The sequence below is a fragment of the Balaenoptera acutorostrata genome, chromosome 19, assembly GCF_949987535.1.
Source record: "Balaenoptera acutorostrata chromosome 19, mBalAcu1.1, whole genome shotgun sequence".
Classification (NCBI taxonomy): Eukaryota; Metazoa; Chordata; class Mammalia; order Artiodactyla; family Balaenopteridae; genus Balaenoptera; species Balaenoptera acutorostrata.
In genome coordinates, this window is record NC_080082.1 from 30676574 (window position 1) to 30697156 (window position 20583).

The following is a 20583-nucleotide window of genomic DNA, read 5'->3' on the forward strand; positions in this document are numbered from 1 at the left end:
ATCATTGGTACGATGATCACTGGCCTGTGGGTCCAGGCCATGGAGCAGTTGCCTGCATGATGGGGGCTGAGCAGGCCTCCCAGACCCTCTGTGTCCTTGTCCCAGCTGTCAAGGTGGCTCTGTTCTCTTGACGCTCTGACTAGTCAGACACAGATGCCACCTGGGAGGGGTAACGTATCTGGTTTGCTCTGCCACCTCCTAGCTTGGGGCAGGTCTCTTAGCCTTCTTGTAGCTCCATTTCGTCTCCATAAAACAGGACCAAGAATCCTTACCTTTGGGGGGCTGCGGCGAGCAGTACTGAGATAGTGAGTATAAATTGCAGTGTTCTGTCAGGCGTGCTTGAAGCATCTGATAAACAATAGCTATAATAGCTATGATGGTAAATATTAATAGTGACCATGGATAGCTGTCAGAGCCCCTGAATAATTTCTATCTGAAGGAAAGGCTTTGTGCATGGGGCACTGCCCGGGCAAGATCATACTAAGCAGGCCTCTAAATCCTAACAGGATAGTTACACAGGCTCTACAGAGTCAAAATCTCCTTCTATTCTCACAAAATCTTATTCGCGGAGGAGGACAATTGATAGTTTCCCCTACTTTACAGAGCAGATCACGGGGACTGATTAAGCATATTGTGGGATCACACAGCTAATACCTGGCAAGGTGAAGCTCCAGACCTGTCTAAAATCATGAAGCCCAGAGGTCCTTCCACTGTCACAGTGGATTGCAACCAGGGGCAATTTTGCCGGCTAGGGGACATCTGACTATGTTTGGAGACATTTTTTTTTGTTTGTCACAACTGGGAGGGGGAGACCCTACTGGCTTCTAGTGGGTAGGTGCTAGGGATGGTGATAAACATCTTCCAATGCATAGGACAGCCTCCACGACAAAGAATTACCCAACTTAAAATGGCAGTAGTGCGGTGGTTAAGAAACCCTGAACTACCCTCTAGCTGCTTCGAACTGAGGTATCCTGACCAGTAGAGGTCAGAGGGATATGGAAGGGAGACAGGAGGTGATGGCAGTCGGGGAGAGGGGAAGTTCAAATACACACTTCACCTCCCCCACCAAGGGAATGCAGCAGCGGAGATGCTATGCCAGTCTGAGCCTCCCGTCTTAACACGCCTAGGATTGCCCACCTCTGCTCTCTTGGAACAGAGCCAGTTTGACTTCCTTGAGGCTAGGTCCTCCTGCTCTGCCTGAGCTGCCCCAGATGACACCATGTGGAGCAGGAATGAGCTACCCAGCTGAATGCAGCAAGATAAATAGCGGTTGTTGTTTTAGGTGACTCTTTTTTGAAATCTTAATGATAAAAAAAAAACCAACAAAATTTTTTATTGTATTGGTGAAAGCACACGGGCCTGCATCAAAAGGCACTTGGGCCATTTAAAATGAAAAGAGGGCCTCGGGGCCCCCAACATTCTGTAAGGTATACTCAGCTACAAATGTGAACCATTTCTTAAGAAAATGGAAGAATCTCTCAAAGGACAAAGCTAAGATCCCAGAGAGCTGAGAAAAAAAAGCTGGGAAGAAAATGGAATCAGGGGCACTCTTCTAGGGGGGAGAAGAACTGGGTCATGGTCAACTAATATTTCATGACCCCCTCTCCCCAGAGCACAGGGCCCTAGCAACGTATGCCCAGTTTAGGTTTCAGAATTGCTATGGACCAACGAGTGCTATGCGTTTCCCATTCTTCTTCTTTTTGAAAGGGAGTATCTATTGCAGTTATTCTATCCCCGTTTCACCATTGTACATTGGGTGCAGGAGTGCAGATAACTAGTCCTTTTACTTTTTACTTTATGGCTCTCTCAGGAACTTCATCTAAGGAGTTTTATGTGCATCTGGACCTGATTTCAATGACTACATCTTGAAATTTCTAACTAATGTTGTAATGGTATGTGATTTGTGCAGGAGAATGGAGTGTATTTTGCATGTGGCAGGGATGTGATTGTTGTGACTACAAGGAGGATTGTGGTAGATGGTTTCAAAGATGGCTGCAAAAATCCTTCTCATCTTCATGTCCTTTTATATTGTGTGAGCAGCCTCTCCCATCAAGAGATGGAGTCTATTTCCCCTCGTCTAGCATCTGGGTGGCCCTGTGACTTCCTTTGACCACCAGAATGTGGCAGAAGTGATGTTGTCCCACTTCTGAGGTCAGACCTCCAGAACCCTGACACCTTCTGATAAACTTCCAGAAGGAGATCTCTTGCCACCATGGGAGGAGGCTCAGTCTAGGTTATTGAATGTTGGGAGACCACATGGAGAGAGAAGTCACATGGAAGAGAACCAAGGTGCCCTATGTGACAGATGGCACAATGTCCCGTGAATGAGGCCATCTTGGAATCTCCAGCCCCAGTCAAGCCAAACCAGCCAACTCCACGAGGAGCAGAAATGAGCCATTCCTGCTGAGGGGAGACCTGCCAAAATTGCCAACCAACAGAATCATGAGCCATAAAAGGTTGTTTTGAAACACTAAGTTTGGGGGTGATTTGTTACACAGCAATGGCTAACTGAAACAAGGGGTTTGTTCAGGTGCTTGCTCACCCTAAGGTGATGAAATTGCTTTCGATTCACTCCAAATCAAAGCTGAGCTGCCAGAAATGACATCTCAGAACCCCACACCACATTAGTAGCCTGACTTCCTGACAGGCCTTGAAACAGCTCCCCACATAAATGCTGGGAAGCTCAGCGGGGACCCAGATGCTGCTACCAAGAGCACTCGCTTTGCCAGGCTGACATCTCACTTCTTTAACTTCCAAGAAAAAATGAGGAGTGGAGGACGAGAGAGGAAGAAACGGCACTGGTGCTCTCTCATTGCCAAATTCCAAAGAGAATTTTTTTTATTGTGCTCATTTTCCTTTTTAGCTGCCACTACTGCCCAGCTGTTAAGTGCCAGTCATGTTGCATGGATAACTTTTAAAAATTGAAAGTTGATTCTCCTGCAATCCCCACTTTGCAGATGACAAAACTGGGACTCTCAGAAATGATGTCACTTAGGTGAGGGCATTCAACTCGAAGGAGGGTAACCTGGGATAAGAGCCTGGTGTTTCTGACTTTGGACGCATTCTGTTAACCTCCGTGTTGTCACGTAACACGTGTGCAGGGCTGTTGTTCATTTCGCCTCCCTTCAGCGTCTACACTGCACTTGTCCTGGCCACACTGAGCTCTGAAAGCAGAAATATAATTTGTAAATGAGGTACCCGAAACGTAGAAAGCTAACTGAACAGCAAGGTGTGGCTCGGGATGGTCATGAACCTGGGCTGGGGTGAGGTACACTACCCTAGGCAGAATGATGGCAGGAAGTGAGTGGAGTGCTTTTTAACAGAGAAGAAAAGGCAAGGTTTATTAGGGATTCCATTCTGTTTGACACTGTGCTAGGAAGTAGGTATATTCGTCCTATTTTAGAGATGAGGAACCTGACCCTCAAAGAAGCTGAGTAACTCACCCAAGGTCACAGAGGCAGTAAACGGCAAGGGAGAAGTTCAGATCCAAGTGTTGCCAATGCCAAAGTACATTCCTTTTCCATGAGTTGGGCTAGCTGTCAGAGGGGTGGGGCCGTTGAACTCCTCTTCCAAGACCGGCTGGAACTGAATATCCATCTTCACGGGCAAAGAGAATTTTCCTTTGGCTCCATTCCTGTGAGGCTTGGCCATCAAAGCTCGAGCAGCTACGTCTGCCCCTCCAGGATCCTGAATCTGCGAATAAAGCTGGTATGTAAACTAGCTGGAAGAAATGAAAGTGTACGACTCTATAGGATCAAATAACCTGAAAGAGTGTGCGAGAGAGGATACCCAGTAATATCTGTCTATTTCTATTTTCAGTTTTTCCTGACAAGGTCTTCACTGATTCATTCCTTTGACAGTGTGGATTAAACACACACCTTGTCTCAGTGCTATTCTGCTTATTCAAGATGCATTAAGGAACAATACAAAACCCCTGTCCTCAGGAGATGTGCGTTCTAGTGGAGCAGAAAGACCCTACACGGTTTTCTGCTAAACAAATCTCCTTTTTCTCAAATTAGAAACAAGCCCAAGATGGTCAGAAGAAGCAGGGAGAGAGCAAACTCTCCATCAGTCTCCTTTTTCCATTTATTAAAATCTAAACAAGTTAATCTGGGATGAAATCTCAATGTGTAATGATTTTTACCCACTGGCCCACACCACTCCCCATCAGGAGGTCAGGCTGTGGTGAAAGGCTATTTGGAGCACCCTGACTAAGAAGCCCTCTGCACCCACCCCGACGGCCTAGCTGACCACAGGAATCCTCACTCAGAACCTTCCGTGTAGCCAACCCAGCTCCAAAGTGTCTCTTAGAAATGCGCCAGGAGCGCTCCAAGACATATTTTTCCCCTTACTGATAGCAATTAATGTGCCACAAGTCATTGCCAAAATAAGTTGCTTATTTTAAAGCAACTCAAATAGGTTATTTCATTTTCTAGGCCCATTCATTACAATGTTGATTCACCCTTCGCAGAAGCAATTGAAGCCCTGTTTGGGAGGGACGACCACGGGTCCAACTTTAGCTTAACTCCTTGGACTTTGAGGTTATTTACTGCTTCGTCATTCCAGGAGGGTGAAAGGGCGTCTTATTTTGATATTTAATTCAAAGGCAGAGGAATTAAGGAGGGGGTGGGTAGTGAAATGACCAGTTAGAATTGGTATCATTGGCAAGAGTTTTTAAGGTCATTGAAGAGTCATCGACCCTCACGGCTGACAATTCCAAAAAAAATAGTAGTTATAAAAGGGAAAATACCAATTGTTGTCTTGTCAAACAAAAAACTAAGCATTGTGTTTCGCATGAACACCCAGTAGCTTCCACCAATTTTGCTAAGCACGTTTCCCTTTGGGCGGGGATTGTCAAGTCTTCCCTTCTATTACATCCTTTCATTGACATGCTGGAGGCCCCAGGGGAGGACAAATCCACCCAGACATTTGTAACTCTGAAAGTTCATTTGCGTCATTTGTGTCCAAGATGGGTCATTATTCTAGGCTCAAACCACATCCTGCAAAATGAAAACAACAAGGAGACCTTTGACCAAAAACTGGGGAGGAGGTGAGAGAAGAAGCAAAGGGATTGGCACGCTGGTAAGGTGTTAAAAGACGCAGCTAGTGTTTCGGGATTTTTTAGAAACAAACTCTCCCTGCAGTGCAATGTAATTACAACCTTTTCTTGGCTACGTGTAGTACCCTGGAGATTACCATAAGTAACTTATAATAGAATTTTTATTAGCGGTAGTAATTTTTTATGATAATTAGCGTAATCTGCAGCCCATAAAATCAGAAGATATATAGTTATATCTTTTGTACAGGAAAAGTGTTTCTTCCAACTATGGAAACACCATAAATGGCAAATGCAGCTTTATGGCCACCGTTGGCTTTTATGCTGGGCTGTTTGGTGTCCCTTTCCTTATTAACACTCTTCATTACTTTGGTAGTAAACATTGGATGACAAATTCAAAATGTGCTCAATGCCATCAAAAGGCAGCAGAAGCATCTCCAAATGCCTGCTAGCCTGGTGCCCTCCTCCTCCCCTGCTTTCTCTCTTCTGTCCAGAGGTTTCCCAAAGGCAAGGTCATTTGTTAGTCAGCCCCTCCAGGCCCACCCCCAAGCTCAGCCCTGTCAGCCTCTGCATTTTGGGTCTGACACAGAACTATTACAAAATGATCCAACTAGGCTATAATTTCAAGAGAACTAATGGGGCTCTCTGAGTTTGTCCAGAGGAGTATGGAAAACGATTTGAAAAGAATACTCAAGTCTGTACTGACTGTGCACTAGTAAATGGACGTGTGTATGCTAGCTGCTATAACAATTAAACCCCTGCATTTCAATGATTTAACACAACAGATGTTTATTTGGGGCTTACCTATTAGTCAAGTGCCCGTGAACCTGGTCAGAGAGAGTCTTTCCTCCAAGTAGTGATTTAGAGACCAAGGCTTCTTCCATCTTGAAATTCCACCATCCCTTGGGGCCTCATAGTAATCTGCATCCATTTGCTAAATGCAGAAAGAGAGAAGGAAGAGGGCACTCATTTATTTAAAACCCCACCTCAGAAGTGATGCACTCAATTGGTGAGAACTAGTCACATAACCACAGCCAGTCGCAAGGAGTTCTGGGACCTTTAGTTCCAGGCATGGCAGCTGCCTCACTTCAAGAACTCTAGTCTATAGAAGAGGAAGCAAGAGTTTTGTTGAGTAGCTGGTCCATCCCTAAGCCACTGAACAAGACACGGTTAGCATTTATACAGACTATATGGATAGATGTATGTTGATGCCAAGCTCTTCACAGAAACAGAGCATAATGAGTACAACATTTAAGAAAAAGATTCTAAAGTCAGACCAGCTGTGTTCAAAGCCAACGATTTCCTTTTATTGTCATTACGTTATTATTCAGGTTACTTAACCACTCTGAGCCTCAGTGTACCCAGCTGTAATATGGGAATAAAAATAGCTAAAGTGAATTGAATACATAAGATATGCTATATAGTGTTCTAACTGTGCTACAAATGTAAGTTCCTTTAATACTCATTGTAGCTCTATGAGGGAGGTGCTATTATTATCTGAACTATGCAAATTGGGAAACTGAGGTACAGAGAGGTTAAGTAAGTTGCTTATGGTCACACAGGTTATAGTGAAATCAGGATTCAATCCTAGACCCCTCAGGCACTAGCCCCATAGCCTCATTAATGATAATGTCTATCTAACAGAGTTGTTGTGAAAATTAGATGGGATAATAAGTAGAAAAAGATTTTGACAACTAATGAGCACTTAATTTATCTACTTAATTATTTATTTATGCCACCAAATATATCTGCCATCAGCTGGTTGGAGGAGATGCACACAATTAGAATCAGTGGTTTAGGTTAAGGTAGAATTTTTCAAAGGCTGTTCTGCTTAAGTCTATTATCAAAGGGTATTCCTTAAAAAGGGTCTCTATGGTCAAATAAATGTGGGAATGCCGAATATCTTGTCTTAGAGATTCATAGGCATATTAGCCTATCAAAAGCTCTGATAAGTCCTGCAATAAAGAAACCTGTTTAATTCTGTTTAACCTTGCAACTCTCAAGTGTATTTACTTTTGAACCCCCTAATTAATATAGCCTAAGAAGCTAGTGTTCCATTTAATATACTTTATTACATACTGGGTAATGTTATTTTGTCTTCAGGAGTTCTCCGTTGAAAAGTATGTATCTGAAAGTTATGCCTGCAAAACCTATCTGAGGATGGGCCTTAGGAATTTGGGTCAAGAGACTGATGTTTTGTAAATATGTCTGTTTCTACTTAACAAGGGTTTTGTTTGTTTGTTTTGTTTTGTTTTTGAGGGGGGCTGAATATCTATTTAAGCTCTACTAGCTTTCCCAGAAATTCCTGGTGAATTTTTACTGACATCATCAAAAAGGGTTAATTATAGCTCTGCTGAGATCTCAATGCCTTCTATTTACCTTATGTTCAGTCCTAAGAAACAACTCTGCCCACAGTATGGAGGGAGTTGTCAATGGCCATGGAACAGGATAGGGGAAAGGAAACCAGATCAAATTCCCTTTCAGCTTCATTATTTCATTTGCAAATGTAATACAACTTTGCAACATGTCCCCAAGTTAACCCCACCCCCAAATCTTGATTGTTTAATCAACCAGAAGTCAACTAATTAGAATTCTTAATTAACCAGAAACTTGTCCCTTCACTATTCGTTGGAGAGGAAAAATAGATAAATGACAAATTGATAAGCTGATAACAGTAATTTTAAAACAAATGGGAAAATATTTTCCGTAAGAATGACAAAGATATTATTATCCTTAATGAATAAACAGGTCATAAAAAATCAGTAAAAAATATCAAGAGTTAATAGAAAATATAGTCAAAGGACAGGAATAGATTAGGTACAGAGAATGCAAATGGCTAATAAACATAAAAAGTCATTTTGGTAATGAAAAAATGTAAATTAAAATCGATAAAACCCATTTTTTCACTTGGCAAATGAATAAAAATTAAAATATCTTCCATGTTTGTCAGGGTACCAAGCATAATATATTTATGCCCACTGGCCTGGTAATGCCACTTCTAGAAATTTATCCTAAAATAAATCGAACAATCAAATACAGATTTATGTATAGATGTATTTTTTGCTGTGTTATTTGTAATATTGAATGAAAAAAAGGCTAGCTTAGCTGCAGAGAAAGATCTGGGACTATCATGGTTGTCCATAGTGGAATGTTATAATTATTGAGTATAAAATGATATTTCCAAAGCCGTATTAATGATACAGTAAAATTATCATATAATTAATAATAAGACACATTGCAAGATATGAAACTACATTTATACTATTAACTCAATTCTGTAAATATGCAAGAGGGACAGAAGGAGAAAGAAAGGGAGGGAGAAAAATGAAGCAAATATAATTAAAATGTTAACAGTGGCTATTTCTAGCTTGTAAAAGTTAGAAGTTACTTTGTTTTGTAATTTCTACTTTTCTATATTTTCCAGCATTTCTACAATGACTGTGAATGATTTTTATAACCAGAAAAATGAAAAAAACAATCAAATCAAAGAAGACATTTTCCGATTCCTGCCGATTCAGGTCAGCTCTCCCTTTCACACCCAAGCTAGTATATCATGAAAACTGATGTTTATTCAGAATGGCAACCCAGCAGCCCTGGGAGAGCCTCACTCACTGAGAAAATATTCGCTGAATTTACCACACTGAACTTCCTGAGGCAGGAACGTGAAACACCACATCTTGGAAAGATTTTCAGCAATAAGAAACCAAAAGATGTTTTGGCCAGCCCTCATTTAACTAAAATATCATGTTAACTAAAATAGCACATTAACAGAGAATTCTGATCAGGTGAGATTCTACTGTGCAAATGGTTGTTTAATTATCTGCTACTCTGGCTGACTTATACCTCTGCCTTTATTTATTTTTTTTTTAATTTTATTTATTTATTTATTTATTTATTTTTGGCTGTGTCGTGTCTTCGTTTCCGCGCGAGGGCTTTCTCTAGTTGCGGTGAGCGGGGGCCGCTCTTCATCGCGGTGCACGGGCCTCTCACCATCGCGGCCTCTCTTGTTGCGGAGCACAAGCTCCAGACGCGCAGGCTCAGTAGTTGTGGCTCACGGGCCTAGTTGCTCCGTGGCATGTGGGATCTTCCCAGACCAGGGCTCGAACCCGTGTCCCCTGCATTCGCAGGCAGATTCTCAACCACTGCGCCACCAGGGAAGCCCTGCCTTTATTTTTAATAACATGGAAACTAAAAGCTGGCTATATAACTCAGTTCTGCAACACTGCCTACATTCTCTCCTGTGGCAGAGGTTATTTTGTGTTCATCCAATCCCACAATTTTTTCCACCTGGGCACACAGTTAGACTGCATTTCCCAGTCTCCTTTGCAGTTAGCTACCTCTATGGGATGAGTGCTGACCAAAGGAAGGTGATCAGAAGGGAGGTACACCACTGCCAGGCCTGGCTCGTAAAACCCTGCCACGTGCTCTCAGCTCTGCTCATTCTTGGTCCTCCCCACCTGCTGGATACATGAAGAGAATCCAGTGGAAGAGGACTCCCTAAGGGATGAGGAACCATTAGATGGAAAGAGCCTGAATCCTTGAATGACCATATGGAGCAGAGTGCAGGCATACACCACCACCACCACCACCCGCGCCCCGCCACACACATACACACAGAGCAGGCCTTTTGGGGACTGTGTCATGAATAAGAAATAAACAATTGTTGCATCATTGAAGTCTGGGAGGTTGTATGTTACAGCAGCTAGCTATCACTAGACTATCACTTTACGACAAACCCACTCAATGCGTTACTCTTGGCAGGATGATGGCAGAGAGGCATTTTAGATGAAGCAGAAGATTTAGAGATTATCAGGCTTGGATTTAAATCCCAGTTCCCCCTTTGTCTAGTTCTAGGGCCTTGAACAAGTTAACTCTATCTCTCTAATGCTCAGTTGCCTTTTCTGTAAACAGAGTACAAAAAAGAAATCCCCATCTCATGGTGTTGCCATGAAGTTTAAATTAATGTATGTAAGTGCCTCATGCTGTTCCGGACCAAAGGTCCACAATCAACAAATGGGGGCTTCTCTTTCTCATATGAACAAGATCCATCATAGCAACTGCTTTTCTCAAAGGAAAACTAAACTTCACACTCGGAAAGCAAAGAGATAGGTCCCTGAGGTCAGCTTTCCAGATCCTATTCCTTCATCCAGGCGCTGCCCACAATTCCCCAGCTCCTAGAACCGTGTTCATCATCTCCTCCACACAGCTTGAACCAAAATATGTCTGACAAACTAAAAGTAGGAGAATCAAATAGAGGAAGTATCAGCAAAGGACCCTAAATAACCTTTGCTGTGTTTGAGTGTGGCTGATGTCAGTCCTGTATCCTCAGAACAAAAATCATCTGGGATTGAGATGGTGGAATAAAGAGCCCATCATTGATTCATTCATTCAAACACACATTTCCTGAGCATCGGCAGGCATGGTGGCAGGTGCTGGGGTGACAACAGCAGAAGGAGCCCTCAGCCCCGTGGGTGAGAAACAGACATAAACAGACAAAAAATAGTCAGATCAAGGGCTACAATTCATCTATTTAGTCATTCAGTAAATACTGAATATTGAAATGTGCCAGGCACTCAGAGGGGCCAAGGGCTCATTAGCAAACAAAACAGAAAAAAAAAAAAAAGAGAAGAAATCCCTGCAGTTATGTGATTCACCTTCTAGATAATGTACAATTTATCAAATAAATAAGTAAAATATATTCCATGTTAGAAGGTGATCAGATCTTTGGAGAAACGTAAAGCCAGCATGGGATGGGGATGGGGGGGTTGCCACTCTAGCGTGATCAGGGAAACCGTCACGGAGAGGGTGATTTAAGCAGAAGCCTGGGGGAGGCGGGGAAAGGTACCGTATTCTCCAAGGGAAGAATGTCCCAAGCAGAGGCAATGACCAGGACCAAGACCCCACAGGGGAAGTATGCTTTGTGGGATCACGGGACAGCAAGGAGGCCAGTGTGGCCAGAGCGGAGAAAGCACCCCAATTTTGCTTATTCCATCTTGCCCATCGTGTTGCACTGGTGTTGGCCCTAGGGTGTGTTGGCTTCTGTTCTCCAGCAAGAGTGGGAGAGCTCCCGGCAAGAGGGCACGGGTGTAGAGAGGCAGGAGCTGGAGGAGTGTGATAAAAGTGGATATGAAATAAGCAAAAGACAAGTATTCTCATGTTTGCTACCCCGATGACATGTATTATCACTCCTTCCTCATCCAGAGATAAGGAGATTGCAGCCTGCAGGTCAACAGAGGGGAGAGATGGAAGCTCTCGCAATGTACGTAGTTGCTCTTGGGACATGTCAGAATCAAATAGGTCAGAGGCTGCCACGCGGTGGAGAGGGTGAGGCAGATGAGCATGAAGGGGACACAGGACAGGAGCCCAGTCCCAACAGCAGCCCCTGGAGTTTCTTCCCCCCTTGGCCACCTCCCCTTACCAATGGTGCACATCCTCGGGGTGTCATTGGGGTGGGCTGGGGAGTAGTCAGCTGTTTCTATTCTACTTTAAGCCAGAAAGCTGCTAGGAGATAGTGATCTGGCCTTTTCCATTATTTCACTGATTCACAGACCCCGACACCCTGGGCAGGGCCTCAGGTGGGGGCTTACATGACGAGCAGCATCGCTCCTGAAAGCTACAGCAGATGCTTCGGGAGTCTGGAAGCCTAGCACCCTGGGCTCCTTTACTTTGCACACCCAGTTTTTAAGATAATTTTCCACTGTGGTGATCAAGTCTGAGCTTTTAAATAGGGTTTGTAAAAAATAGCGACTTCATTCATTTTTTTGAATAGGCAAAACCTATTCTTATTGCACAAAGTCCCAAATGTCTCGCAGTGAAAACCTCCCTGCTGCACCCACAAGACCGAACCCATGTCCTTAATTTCTTGCGTATCCATGGTCCAAAAGAGATCATGTAGCTCTATCTCCATCTCCCTCTGCCCTTTAGTACAAATGATAACATCTTGTTTTTTTCACTTAACAATAAATTATTACAGAAAGAGCCTACTTATTCTTTTTCATGGCTGCATAGTATTCCGTGGTGTGGTTGGACCACAATTTATTGGACCAGTCTTCTACTGATGAGCATTTAGTTTTTTTGCCAACGTTCTGCTATTGCAAACACTACGGTAAGGAGTATGTACACAGCATTGTGTGCGTGTTTGAATATATCTATGGATGGATTCCTGGAAGAGGGATTTCTCCATCAAAGGGCATATGCACTTGTGATTTTGATAGATGCTGTCAAATTGCCCTCTCCAGAGGCTGTTCCAAGCTACCCTCCCACCAACCACGCGCAAGGGAGGCTCTTTCTCCACTCACCCTCCCCCACACAATTTCTTTTCATTTTCATCCCTGCCAATCCGATAGGAGAACATGGAATTTCATTTGATTTTATTCTCTGGTTTATTTTATCATGAGGGAGGTTGTCTCCATGGAGGTAGATTGGGACCCTGCAGATACACACCCTGTCCCTTCTCCACCCTGCTCTGGATCTGGGGGTCTGACCTCTAAGAATGATTGCATCACTCCAGCTCTCTCACCTCTGGTTTCCTGTGGGCAGGATGAGGAGGAGAGAAGAGGGAGGAAGGGAAGCGACACATCCTTCTCGGCCTCGGCCTCACTGATTTCTGGTCAGCACTGGGGTCACAGGGTGCGGGTCTCTGCCCACAGGTGCAGCACCTCGGTGGAGACCCTCTTCCATGGTCACAGCTCTCACCAAGCCCCGTAGCATCATTCTCTGCCCTTGTTCCTTTAAGCTAAAGGGAGCTAGCGCCTTCCCGCTGGTACCTCTGCATCCCTTGGGGTCCCCTTAGCCCTGCCCACACCTCTGTACAGAATGTCATCACCAAAATCTCTTCAAACAAGCCCTTTGGATGCGTCATCCCTTTCCTGCCGGGACTCTGATGGGTGCAAAAAATATGCTTTTAAAATTTAACGTGCCAACCTTTGGGGCAAGTTTGGTATTGGAGATGAACTGATGATTACTCATCTAAGAAGAAAAAATCCTAAAAGGAAAGGGTCCTGGCACCAAAGCCCAGTGCATTTCCATTAGCCGCCTGCCCTCTGAGCAGAGGTGCCAGTCTGACTGTTCTCCTTGGGAGAGTCCAAAATACTCGTGTTTATCTACCACATCTGCTTTTCCTACTAAACCAGCATCTCTGGCCACCACCAGTCACTGGGAGCATCTTCTTCACCCTCCAGCCCACCTCACTTTGAAGCTACGTGAGGTCATGTCAACTACGGCTATCCTTCGATGACTCTCAACTTCTCTCAAAAATAAAGTTTAAACCCTAACCAACAAGGTCACGTGCAAGTTAATTCCATAGTTGCTCGCTAAGCACCTATTATGGACTGGGCTCAGAGGAAACAGAGATAAATAAAATGCTTTTCTTTCTTTGAGGTCCTTATAGTCTGAGGGTAAGGGGGAGATAATATACTGATAAGGGACGTTAGTCATTAGTGGATTAAAAGCCTATTGGATCTTTGCAAGATAAAGATAATTAGTGACCCTGAAGTAGATAATCCCACAAACAGAACCAAAAACAATTCAAAGATATAATAGCACTGAATTTCCTTGAAATGAAGAAAGAACTGAATCTAGTTCACAAGGATATGCCTGGAAATATTGGGTTCCAGGAAATACTGATGGAGGGTGACAGACAGGGAGACATTTCCTGGTCAAGTTCTTAGACTTCAAGAGGAAAGAAATATTTCTTCAGGCACCCAGAAACCACATCAAGGCGCTGGCAGTTGAGAAGTCATCCCAGTGAGGAGTGTTTGCTGCCGAAAAGGTGACTGGGGAACATCTACAGAGTTCTGAGGACAAGAACAGGTGACCTAAGTAAATTATACCAGTCAGGCTGTCATGCCAGTATTAAAGCAAGAGGGAGATATTTTTGAACACAAAATATATCATGAAATATAGCACCCCTATCCTTTTTAAAATTTTGTTAAAAAAATAAAACTGTTCAATGACGAAATGCAACCAAGCAAGGAGCAAATGGTAAAGAACTAGTGTGACATTCAGTGTCAAAAGACAGTGGAGGGGCTTCCCTGGTGGTGCAGTGGTTGAGAATCTGCCTGCCAATGCAGGGGACACGGGTTCGTGCCCTGGTCTGGGATGATCCCACATGCAGCGGAGCAAGTAGGCCCATGAGCCACAATTACTGAGCCTGCGCGTCTGGAGCCTGTGCTCCGCAACGAGAGAGGCCGCCATAATGAGAGGCCCACGCACCACGATGAAGAGTGGCCCCCACTTGCCACAACTAGAGAAAGCCCTTGCACAGAAACGAAGACCCAACACAGCCATAAATAAATAAATAAATTAATTAATTAATTAAAACTTTAGGGGCTTCCCTGGTGGCGCAGTGGTTGAGAATCTGCCTGCTAATGCAGGGGACACGGGTTCGAGCCCTGGTCTGGGAAGATCCCACATGCCACGGAGCAGCTGGGCCCGTGAGCCACAACTACTGAGCCTGCGCGTCTGGAGCCTGTGCCCCGCAACGGGAGGGGCCGCGATAGTGAAAGGCCCGCGCACCGCGATGAAGAGCGGTCCCCGCACCGCGATGAAGAGTGGCCCCCACTTGCCGCAACTAGAGAAAGCCCTCGCACGAACCGAAGACCCAACACAGCCAAAAATAAATAAATAAATAAATAAAGTAGCTATAAAAATACACGTTTCATTTAAAAAAAAAAAAAAAAAAACTTTAAAAAGAAAAAGAAAAAAAAAGACAGTGGAACAACATCTATGAAGTTCTGAAAGAGAGGGTAAATTTTATACCCAGCCAAGTGGTATTTCCATTGTAAAGGCAACAGTCAACCTCAAGCATGAATGAACTCAAGACAAACAACGGAATGGACCTGTCTTGATAAAAACAGTATGCTTGGTAAAATCTACCCAAGTACCTCCTTAAACTATTACAGCTTATATAACTTCCTTACAACCCCCCAGACCCAATTCTCATATATAGATGTTTTCAGTTCTTACAGCATCCCCCCCATTCCAAGGACACTCTCTTGCCCAGAACTAGTGTTGTGGAACCTTCTCTCCCAATGCGGGGGGTTCCTCTTTCTTTGAGCCTTCCATGGGTACCAACAGCCAACATGCAATTGAGGAGCACTGCTGCGGGACACTGGAAGAGGGCAGCACTACACGGGAGAGCCGAGTTTCCATCTTCAGACGCGGTCAAGGATAGGCAGTGATCCCGGCCACACTTCACAGCGCCCCTTCACGGAGATACGCCCTCATTTGTAACATCTCTGCTGCAGGACCTCTGTGAGTCCCAGATTTTCACTATGACATCAATAGGACGTTTTCTGCTTCATCCAAGTTTTTGGCTTTTCCATGTGCCAAGAGTAAGTGCCAGAGTGGCCAATGCACAGTCCTGGGGACTTTTGTGCTACATCCTATTATGGGGGCTCATACAGGTAGCACTGAGCCCAGCTTGTGTGTATTCTAAGAATTTACCTGTCTTCTTCCTCCCTTCCTCCCCTGTGGAATAAACCATGTCTGAGTTGCAGGGCTGACCAACTTCCTTCATAGCGCCAACTTGGAAAGTTCTCCCTGTCCTTGGAAAGAGGAACCAAAAGAGGAACCAAAGGGAGGCTTCGGTGGGTATCATTCATTTGTTTATTTGAGATTTAAGCTCAGAAAGCCAGATCCAATCTTCGGAAGCTTATCTTTATGGTTTCCATTTTATTGAATCTCATTTTGCTAATTCCTCATGATTCCACACTCGCTATTAGCCATAATGGGTTCTTTATGGGTTTACCCCTAAAAGTATGTTAATTGATAGCTCTTATTGCTTTCAAACCCAAGCTTTCCCACGTTGAGAAGCCCAAACAATCGAGCCATCACTAATAGGGCTTGGATGTGGGGAGAATCGTATGATTCCAAAGTTGGCAGGGCAGAAGGGGGGTGCGCTATGCACGGAGGTGTCCCAACGCGAAGTTCCTTCGAGGATGTATAAAGGCGCTGGTGGTGAGTCGGGAAAGTGGATGGGCCGCCTCCGCGCACAGTGTGTCGCTGCCTAGAAAAGCCCCTTCTTGGCAGGTGACGCCGCTTGCTGCTGGCACCCCGACAACACACGGCATCAGGACCACGTCATGTTTGGCTATTTGTAAACCAAGCAGGAGCCAAGGAAACATCCCGCTCACAAGGAAAACACTGATTTGAAGAGGCTTGGAGTGGGACTCCAGCCTCAACAAGCGCGGAAGGGCCTCCTTAAACTGACACAATAAATTAGTTCAAAGCCGATGACAGCCCTGCAGATTACCCACCGCCCCACAAAGGAGGGAACGCTCTGGTCCCCTTCACGAAAACATAGATAAAAATTGTGTTCTTCTCCTCTAATGAGGCAAGCTCAGATATAAGTCAATAGAGCAATTCATTAACAAATCTAATGAAATCCCCCGGGGTTGCCAACGAGATGGCAATGAAATCTCCTTGGGCGGCTGGTCCATATGTCGAGGGTCAGATTGTGGAGTGGTTTTCCTCTGGCCTATTCACTGCCCACATATGGCAGTTAAGGTCACTGTTATCAGACACTTTCTCTGTACACAAAACAAAATTTCCATATGGCCCATGGAAATGGCCCGGCCGGGCTCCTGGGCAACTTCCCACGGCTCTCTTTGTGCAGCGCTGGTTAGAAGTGTAAAAGAGGGTGCGAGGGGTTACCGCGTCACTCAACTGCTCTCCCTGCTTTGTGCGTCAGTCCAATTTAGGGGAAATCTGCATCACTTTTCCCCCTGTCTTTCAGGCACAAATGCTCATGTCAGTCTATTAGAACGTGATGGAAGTACTGATCGCAGCCTCCGCATTTAAATCCTTTTGAAACCGCGGTGACCTGCTGAAGAGGGTTCTGAGGGGAAGGACCTTCTCAAGGCTCTTTCAAATTCACAGAAATAAAGGCCTTTCCTGGCTTAAAGTGGCCCCTCAGATTGAGCCCCACAGAGCCCCGAAAAAAAAAAAAAGCCCAACACGATTGTCATGGATATTACATGACAGGGACAAGAACAGGCCAGCAAAGACAAGACTCCGGGCCGCACAAAACTGGACGGGGCTTTCTTCCCCATTTGGGCCTGGGATTGTTGACAGCCCAGTAAATAGGCTGTTTAACCCTTTGAAAGTGAATAAAGAGGGTGTAGACAAATGCTTTCTGATGGAGTTTGTGCATGTAATAGGCAAGAGCGTACACACACACTCGGAGACTTTGGGGACTCGGGGGCGGGGGCGGGGGGCCGGCTGAGGACAGCACGAGGCTTCCTTCTTATGCTGCAGACAGAAGTCTCGATAGAATTTCTGATGAAATGGATGTGATGGGGCAGGGGTCCCGGCGCCCATATCTGGACGTGCAGGTGAAGAGAAATGTTTGGGACAGCAGCAGTGATGCCTGTAATGGTCTTGGGCGGCCCCCACGGCTTCTCAACATCCGGTGTTCTGGAAAGTTTGGGGTGTGGTCCCAGAGGCCCTCGTTCCCTCCTACCTCCTCGGTTTTCACTTCCTCCTGAGATGAGGACAAGGACAGCAATATGCATAACTGACCATGGCAGGCATCCTGCTAAGCACTGTATATAACTTATCTTACTGAATCCAGGTAACCACTCTGCAAGGTGGAAACAATGAAGCCCATTTTGCAGATGAGGAAACTGAGGCACGGCGTGGCTGAGCCACTTGTAAGAGGGTCACAGCTGCTGAGTGGTGAAATGGGGCTTGGATCATTTTTTCTCCTTCTGCTAACCAGTCTCTAGAACTGGTCTTCCCATTGTCTCGAAACAGGAAAGTTCCTGTTCAGTTGTCCCATTGTTTTAATAAATACGACAATGCAGTCTCTCTCTCTCTCCCTCCCTCCCCCCCACCGGCCCCCTCTCAATTTGATTTTGGGTAAAAATATATTCCTATTGACCTAAGAAGTCAAAATAAACAGAGGATTGAAACCGGCCGCCCAGAAATTTAAAATTATGCATATTGCCTCCAATTTCATAAGCTGTTTAGGCTCCCACGGAAACAACTCCCCCGTGAGCCACAATTCCTAAGGCTTGGCAGCCTCTGAGTTTCCATAAATCCAAACACTACTGTTTCTAACCTCTGACTGTACTTTAACTGGGAAGGGCCTTTTTAATTCATTTAACTCATTTTAATTGTCTTTGGGGGGACGAGAGCTTTCTTTGGCCAGCTCTGCTGGCAGGGGGAGCTGATTACAGAGCCCAGGCTGCCATTCACCAGGACCCTCATGAAAATGCATGCGGGCTCCGGCACCCTCGGTAATTGTAATATTTCTTCCTTACTGTTTATGTCAGAGAGTCATTACTGGGAGAGGCTGACACATGTGACATGTGTGGCATCGACACACATTAGGTGGTCCTTAGATAATTTTTATACAAAGTTTAGTCGGTGTAGCAGGAACCCAGCCCTGTTGTAAGCAGCAGACATAAAAGGAAAAACATCTTCTCGTGTTGGCTCCTTGAACATTATAATTAGCCCGATCTGTGTGGGTTTCTTTCTTTCCCCCTCAAGACCGTAAAGTTCTTGCGGTCTGGGGCCAGGTCCTAACCAGTTGTGTACCCTCCCCGCCTGGAGGCTGGTATTTCTCTTGTTAGCTATAGTGTCTCCAGCACGATGTTGGGTAATTTACTTATAGTATCTCCTTTAACGTTCATAGCAAACTTATGAGGCAGATGCTATTACTATTTCATAGAGAAAAAGGTCTGAAGCCCAGAGAGGTCAAGCAACTTGGGCAGAATTAAACAGCTCATACGCCTGAATCCAAACCACGATGTGCTTTCCACCACGCTGTCTCTCTCTTTTTTTTTTTTTTAACAGAAATGTGTTTTTTCAAAGACTCACTTTTTAAAATAAATTTATTTATTTATTTATTTATTTATTTATGGCTGTGTTGGGTCTTCGTTTCTGTGCGAGGGCTTTCTCCAGTTGTGGCAAGTGGGGGCCATTCCTCATCGCGGTGCGCGGGCCTCTCACTATCGCGGCGCGCGGGCCTCTCACTATCGCGGCCTCTCTTGTTGCGGAGCACAGGCTCCAGACGCGCAGGCTCAGTAACTGTGGCTCACGGGCCCAGTTGCTCCGCGGCATGTGGGATCTTCCCAGACCAGGGCTCGAACCCGTGTGCCCTGCATTGGCAGGCAGATTCTTAACCACTGCGCCACCAGGGAAGCCCCACGCAGCCTCTCTTATTGCAGTGCCCGGCACAGTAAAAAAACCAGTAAGTACTTGGGTGGCTAAGGTTTGAGCTGACAAAGGTTCTATCCTATCCAGGACCTTGGTCTTGCCGGTCCTTCTCCTCCCCACTTTTTTTTACCTCTACTGCCCCTCTCGTTGCTTCTGATGCTGTGGGCATTCATTTAAGGCAAGATCAATCCACGTTCAGCAATGTCTCATAATTGCTTGTGTTTTACCACTGAGAAATAAATGAGCATTTTCCATCACCTGATTTAATAGCGCTGATTCTGACTGCAAGAGGAAGCAAATCAATGGCTGGTGAAGGGAAAGGAGCATTTTTTTAAAAAAAATAACTCACACTTTAGAAACGTGATCTCTAAGTTATTACAAATTATAAGGTTAAGACCTCTTAGACGAATCGTAGCTGCTTAAAAATTTAAAACTCCAGGGTAAAGCAGTGAAGGACTAATGAGCTTCAGGCAACTAAATACCAGGATCTAGGGGGAGAAGCTTTGTTTTATGTGAAAGCAATGAGGGCATAACAGCCACTCTGTGAAAATCTTTCTATATTGTGGGGGTGGGGGAGTGGCAGTGGGTGTGGGGTGAAGGTTCAGAGGGGTGGTTTAGAACATTCCAGATGAGACTGGCTGGTTCTCTGAGATTCCTTCAAACACTTCATTATGTCAATGCAGAATTAGGTTTCCGTAGCACATCCTTTCACTCTCTGAAGGGAAGAAAGAAAAGCAGTTTATGAACCGCGGTGCCTTCACACCAAGGTTGGAGGGTGTGTGTGTGTGTGTGTGTAAACCTTTCATCAGGAATCGGGATTAAAATCTCTAGCAAAATATAGCAGGCAGAGCGCCATGCAGTATTTATTTTCCCAATGGAAAGGTAAACAGTGGCAGGAAAAGATGAAAATATTTAGAGAAGAAACTGACCAGACCCAATTAAATGCTTCAAGAAATGCCGGCCTTACGAGGACGAGGACGGGCCAGGGCTGGCAGGCTTCCTTGCAAATGTGACAACACGTGTCACATTTACCTGCCTGTCCACCCCCCAGACGCCCCTCCAGCTCACCACCAAGCACTTTCTGGGGGAGCCCACGGCTCACAGAGACCGATAAAGACCCCATAAAGTTCCTACTCTAGTTCAAAGTTTTGCTGGTATTCAAGACGACAATTCTTGGGTTATTTCTGTTTCCTGCCTTTCTTAGGTTGGAATCACTTTCTCATCCGCCCCAATCTATTATTCTCAGCTTCACTCCCACTCCCCTGATTCAGGAACAGCGCACAGTGACACTCTCCACATAGCGCTGACTTTTCCCTTCCGATCACCATCATCCCAACCGGGGCTAACAATAAATCCCCAAACGC

The 20583-nt window shown here is 45.0% G+C and overlaps 1 long non-coding RNA gene across 1 annotated transcript in view; it reads right to left on the reverse strand.

Annotated features, from left to right (window-relative positions):
• Window positions 1–2861: 2861 nt before the first annotated feature.
• The window catches only part of LOC130705655 (uncharacterized), a 33912-nt gene continuing 16190 nt past the window's right edge, over window positions 2862–20583 (reverse strand). The window contains exons 2-4 of the long non-coding RNA XR_009006011.1: window positions 5861–5990; window positions 3444–3693; window positions 2862–3164 (exon numbers count right to left, since the gene is read on the reverse strand). This is a non-coding gene — a long non-coding RNA (uncharacterized LOC130705655). The remainder of the gene's footprint in view (window positions 3165–3443; window positions 3694–5860; window positions 5991–20583) is intronic.